Source organism: Balearica regulorum, chromosome 6 (genome assembly GCF_011004875.1).
Source record: "Balearica regulorum gibbericeps isolate bBalReg1 chromosome 6, bBalReg1.pri, whole genome shotgun sequence".
Lineage (NCBI taxonomy): Eukaryota > Metazoa > Chordata > Aves > Gruiformes > Gruidae > Balearica > Balearica regulorum.
This window is the reverse complement of record NC_046189.1, coordinates 20,625,172-20,632,239: the sequence shown is the minus strand read 5'-3', so window position 1 is coordinate 20,632,239 and position 7,068 is coordinate 20,625,172.

Here is a 7,068-nt window from a genome sequence, read left to right as displayed (position 1 = left end):
CTAAAAATAAACTTCTATTTGAACTGGAGCAAAATCCTGACCACAAACCAGTAGTTTTTTACATTGTTAAAAATAACTCTGTATCCGAACCAAACACCAATACCTGCATGCTTGGTGGCAGCCCACCTGAATCAGCAGCTTTTATTTCAAGTTAAATTTTGAAACAAACCCCATCCACCAGAAAAAAGGTAGTACTTTACTTTGCCAGGAGATTTTATAGGTAAGCATTTTTTGTAACTGCTGCTGGCAGGGCTGTACTATTGCGCAGTATCAAATTGATACAAAATTTGAATAAATGCATTAGATCTGACCTGTAGACCTACAGTTTGATGTCCATTTATGATGATTCTAGAGCACTTATCTTTCTTTTTTCATCATGTAAATTAGGTACTTGGAAATCTCTTACACAATCTGAATAATTCAGTATACTAAAGAATAACAGTATTTGTAAAGTGGAGAAGTTCTGAGGATACTCATGTGGTTTCCATTACAGAGGGAAAATATTCTTGTGCACATGCCCAGCATAATTATCTCTGCAGTACTGAAGTGTGACATTAGTACAAGAAAAGAGAAAGAAAATTACTTTGAAAAAAACAGAAGTAACTTTTTCAAATGTAGTTTATTTCCCATTTATAAATTCAGAAATTAAGATGAATAAAATACAGAAGACAAAAATATTCTTCTTCACTTATGATAGGCAGTAGCTAACTGCTTTATGACCAGGCAACCCATTTACTGATAGTTTTCTGTTTTACAAAAATCAGACTACGGAACTATTAGTGGGAATTTCTGAGTTCCTTTACTTCCTCTGTATTTCAGAGCTGCTGACCACTCACGCCATGGCTTCCAGAGTCTGCAGATAAAGCCTCAAGTAATGCATTCTCAAGTAACTGGACCAAGAGCATACTTTAAAAGATTGAAGCTGAAAAGCTTGTGCTTCCATTACTTTCACTAGCATTGGATACCCAAGGAAAAAAAGAATATATATAAAATACACACACATATATAAAAATGTAAATATATATATGAACTGTTAACATGAGTATAGATTCTCAAATGTATATTTCAAACTTAGAATTGAAGGGATCTTAGTCACTTTTGCCAACATTCCTAATTAGGGAACTTCACCCAAACTTTCTGTATTTTCAATGTGGAGAAATGTTTATTCCTTTTTCCCGGATATGTCCTCTTATTTTAACAGTACAGTTTCTTGCTCATTTTATTCTCATTTACTCTTTATTTTCCTCATTATTGAGAAAAATACCATTTATATTACTTAACAGTAACTGAAGACTGCCAAAAACTCACCAGCCGGAAACTTTTTTTCCTTATGGAACTGTGACAGCTATCCCACACGATGGAACAGCTAACGAACAAATTAATTATTTGCTTTGCTGTTATGATAATGATTGCTATTAGGAATACCTGCTAGAAAGAACACCGTATAGGGTGGCATGTAGACTGGGTGTTTTCTTAAAGAGCAGTTGTGAAGAACTGCTGTTAGCTGCTTACAGCAAAGTCTCTGGGCACCCTGCCTGCAAAAGGGAAAATGGTGTAGTAAGCAAAAAGGTCATGGGCTAGTGAATTCATGTTGGGTTTCAGTTAAGGTTGTTTGATACAAGCTTTCTGCTGTTGCTGGAATGTACAAAACCTAAATGATATGAGCAAAAAAAGGGGAAGAAGTAGTCAAAATGTGGTTTTCTAAGGCTGAACCACAAAAGAATTTATAGTTCTTTCATAACTGCCAAATACTGCTGCAGTCACCCAGTATAAAACCTTTAAAGAATTTTTTTTCTGGAAGGTACCTTAATTGATCTGATATGTATGTAGCAATGCCTCACTAATAACAATTGCATAGCATATCTGAACCTTTTCTTTCTCTCCATGAACTGGAGAAATCTAATTAGTTCGTGCTAAAACAAAGAATTCAGACACTTCCTGCAAAAGTGTTCCTTTTGAAGAATGGATAACTAGTACTGTAATTGTCAACTAGCCCTATTCATACCTGAAGAATACTTCTGTGTATCAATATGAATTCCAGATGTCTCTCCTGATATGCATACTGAATAGGTTAAAAGAAAGAAACAAGTATTCCAGTATTTAAAATCAATGTTAGAGATATTTAAGGGAACACCTTTGTTTTGCAGCTATTTCACAATCTTAGATTTTCAGAGGACCACTTGAAGCTTTCTGGTTGCTAGACTTGGCATTTATGTGACTATAACTTCAGTATTTATTTCTGCTTTACTGAAGTTACAAAATGATGACCAAAATAATCTTCAGGAGCTCCAAAAGAATGTTCTGTCATCGCTTTCTAATGTTTATAGATTCAATAAATTTAAAGTAGTCAAACTGTTTGCTTCGGATAATAGGAGATTAAAATTAACTGCAAAAATAGGGGGGTTTAAAAAATAAAAGGAACTAGGTATCCTAGCAGAGTGAAGAGTTACAATGACACACAATTGGTAAGAACTGCTTTGGCTGGTATAGCTTAACATCTCATTTAGTAAACTGGGAATACGAATGCCTTATTTTTGCCTGAGTGGTATATTAGATTTTTAGGGAAGAGTAAGTGCACATTCTTCTCAGGAAGAGATAAAGGAAGCATGGAAGGGGAAACTAAAATTCACTGGAATTACTCCACAGAGTGGCTCAAGAGCTCTGGCTTACTCGTGATGCTGGAGGAGAAGCAATGCACTCCACGTGATCCATAGGACTGCAGGCTCACCAGCCAGACCTCAATAACAGCTGCTTGCCAGAAGCCAGATGGGAAAATTATTCTGTTAACATGTTTACTTGGATGCTCCACATTCAGACTCATACATTGGCAGTTTTTCTGATTATCTTCTGGATTTGCAGTTAGCCTCAACTTTGGGTAGGTATGCATGTTGCCTGCCTCTAATACACAACTTGCAGCATGGTTGCAGCACATTTCCATGCTCTGGGGCAGAGATGTAGGAAAATCGTGACTGTTGGCACCATGTTCTTCCTATTTTAGCCCTTTATAATGCCACTGCCTCTTCTTTCTACTGCCTGGAAGGTGACTTGATTTTATAACTGTCTTATAAACATTTATTTTGTGGACCAAAGCAGCATGCTTCCAGCATTTATACTTTAACAAAATCATTATTTTTTTTCCACTTCACCATGACATCTCAATGATCAGCTATCTGGACAGAGAAGCAAAACTAGGATCCCAGAAGTGCTACCCCTATCTTTATTTGTATTTGATAAATGTGGGAGGAATTTCCCAGTCAGCATCTAGGGACTGAAAAGATAGGAAGGACTGATTTCTCTTGATAAGACTTGCTTTGACCATAAAAAGAGCGCACATCTTGTCTTATCATTGATTATATATTCACTGACAAGGCTGCTGAGCAGTGGGGAAGAAAATGAGAATGCACAAGCTAAATAAAAAGTGCAAGCAGTAAAATGTTATAATCTTCCTTTGGCAGTTCCAACTTCTGCCCCATGGTTCCACAATTTCAAATTTTTTTTTACAAAAGACTTTAAATTATTAGAAAAATATTTTACAACTCACAGAAGCAAAATGTCTATGCATTGAAGCACAATAAAGAGTCTCATTGCACAGGTAAAAATGACTGGCCTATAACCAGTATAGAATTTTGGACAAAAGCTGCACTATGTGCCCTATTCTATCTCGGTGAAAGCTCTCTCCAGAGTGGAGTGTAAGTAAAGATTATTTCTAGGAAGGGTCCCATTCAATAGTCACAATTCTTGCAAAGATAAATTAGTGATGCCCTCAACAGCAAAGGTCTGGTTCTGCTGCTTAGACATGGAACTCAGTGCCAAAAAGAGTGAAAGGATCATTCTGGTCCGTTTGTGCCATTCAAACACTAATTACTTAAACTAATTTGTGAGTATTACTCCTGGTAACATAACTTCTGAGGGGATATTTCTAAAGCTTCCACAAGAGTCAGTTAAGTTAGCTGCCAGGACAAACCTGGCTGGACTATCTCAGCAGTTCTGTTTGTTTACACAATGACGAGCCATCAGGCTTCTGAAAAACTCATTCGAATGCTTTGAGGGACACTGCAACTTGTCTGGAATGTCCAGTTCTAAGGCTTGGATCTTCAGTGACTTGCCCAGCATGGAAAAACAGAGATAAAGTTGTAGGTGGTAAAAGATTCTAACCTCATTCTAACTACAGCTCTGAAAAGTCAGTTACTGGTCACTGGAAATTGGAAACACTTCCTATATCTAAGAAGTTGCATCAAAAGCACAAAATAATGCTCTATGGTGATATGGTGTGTTGCATAAACATTCACATACATTTATGTCTAGGCTGCTGCTCTCAAAATGTATGAATGTTATAGCACCAACACAGAAGTTGCCAAGTAGCCATGTATCGCAGGCACGGTACAGGCAGGAGTCCATTGCTGCTTCTTCCGAATAATCTGTGAATCTTTGTTTTGTGTTGTCTGTCTACCTTGCAGGTTCTTCCGGGTCTGAAGTCACAGTCATCCTGACAATGCAGCAACCCAAAGAAAGAAGTGCATATTAGGTGATGTCCTGACAGAACTGCTAAGACGGAGCACCACACTGACAGAGTTGGGACTGGACTGGAAAAACATCAACGTGCTCTAGAAGATGGAGGCTTTGGGAAATCTAGAGATTATGATTGGGTTTCATTTTTCAGTTCAATAAAATTCTGTGTTTGCTCTTGTTATTGGCTGCTTTAACAGGGTACACCAGTTTGCTACAGGAATTCATGACAGTCTTCTGAGATACATAGTTTTAGGCAGAAGTAAAATCCACTTGGGTAGAAGTGGGTAGAAGTCCTATATGGGACTGTCAGGGTGACTGGATGTAATCACAGCTTGTTGAAATCAGTGGGGACTGGAAGTATTTTGGAATTTGGGGATTTAGGTTCATAGAAGGCAGATTAAAAGAAATATTTGTTTTATGTTAGTTTGTAGGCTTTACGGAGACAAAAGACACTTTATTAGACCACGTCATATAACTGGAAAGAATGGACACGTTTTGAGGCCTATGAAGCCTTTTTTTATAATTACATGTAATAATTTTGTGATTCCCTATATGGAACTGACAAGCACTATGAAACTGATGCTTTGCGAACTGTAACATTTCAACATAAATCTGAAGGTTTTACGATACTCTTTAACTAAACAGTAATTTTTTAAAATATAGGAGAGTTTATTTGATTGTTTAAAAGACAATGAGTAAAGGATTCCAGAGAAGTAGAGAAAAAGGTATTTTTAACAGGCAAAAACACCCCCAAATTGATCATGTATAAATACTTTGCTGTTTAAACCACATGACATTGTTTGTGCATAAGGAGGCACATTTATGTTTTTATTATATGCTGGTTTGCAAGTAGAGTAGAAAGATTCTGGTGCCCACCAGAGCCCCTCTATCACTCCCCTCATTCACTAGACAGGGGAGAAAAAGTATAACGAAAAGCTTATGGGTCGAGACAAGGACAGGGAGAGATCACTCACTAATCATCATGAGCAAAACAGACTGAACTTAGGAAATTCATCTAATTTATTACTAAGCAAAACAGAGTAGAGGAATGAGAAATAAAATCAACTCTTAAAACACCTCCCCCCACCCCTCCCATCTTCCCGGGCTCAACTTCACTCCCAGCTTCAACCTCCTCCCCCCTCAGCGGCACAGGGGGGACGGGGAGTGGGGGTTACGGTCAGTTCATCACACGTTGTTTCTGACGCTTCTTCATCCTCAGGGGGAGGACTCCTCTCATCGTTCCCCTGCTCCAGCATGGAGTCCCTCTCATGGGAGACAGTCCTTCATGAACTTCTCCAGTATGGGTCTCTCCCATGGGGTGCAGACCTTCAGGAGCAGACTGCTCCAGCGTGGGTCCCCCACAGGGTCACAAGTCCTGCCAGCAAACCTGCTCTGGCGTGGGCTCCTCTCTCCACGGATCCACAGGTCCTGCCAGGAGCCTGCTCCAGCGTGGGCTTCCCACGGGCCACAGCCTCCTTCAGGTGCCTCCACCTGCTCCGGCGTGGGGTCCTCCACGGGCTGCAGGTGGAATCTCTGCACCCCCTCATCCTCCCTCCATGGGCTGCAGGGGGACAGCCTGCCTCACCATGGTCTTCACCACGGGCTGCAGGGGAATCTTGCTCTGGCACCTGGAGCACCTCCTCCCCCTCCTTCTGCACTGACCTTGGTGTCTGCGGATGTTCTTACATCTTCTCACTCCTCTCTCTGGCTGCAAAAGCTCCCTCTGACTGTTTTTCCTTCTTAAATATGTTATCACAGAGGTGCTGATTGGCTTGGCCTTGGCCAGCGGCGGGTCCATCTTGGAGCTGGCTGGCATTGGCTCTATCAGACACAGGGGAAGCTTCTAGCAGCTTCTCACAGAGGCCACCCCTGTAGCCCCCCCGCTACCAAAACCTTGCCACGCAAACCCAACACAGCAATCCACAGAAAACTTAGTCAAATTTTTATGAACATAATATTGAGATGGCCTGCTTGCCTGGTGAACTAATGACAATCTGGCATCCTTGGAAGTTCATGCATGAGTGCATTCATCAGAAGATTCAGGGATTAGATCTTCACTTCTCTTAGATGCTGTGACTTTTGAAACTTAACAATATTGATATTCTAGTTACCATTGTGACTGGAATGAGCAAACATTTAAATCCTGAGAGCAGGTCACACCAAATCCATGCAAATTAAAGCTAAACATATTATACAAGTGATGCACAAGTCAAGTTTTTCTTTAAAATGTCAGAGCCCAACATCTATTTTTAGGAGACCAAAGAGAATAATGAAGAAATATATTCACATCCTACTCCAATCTGGCTTGGTCTTCACGTCTCTATGTAGATGTTTCCAACACTTGAGTAAGCACTGGGTTTGAACTGGCAGATACTCTACTGAAACTATTTTAAGTTCCATAAAACTGTTTATTTTTAAGCCTCAATTTGAGCATGAGATATCAGACAGCTCAAAGACTAGCCAGAGGGAATATTATTTTTTTCTCTCAATCAGTTAATGAATTTCTGATTCATATGTATTTTGACACTACATATATTTCAAAAGTAAGCTCATCAAATA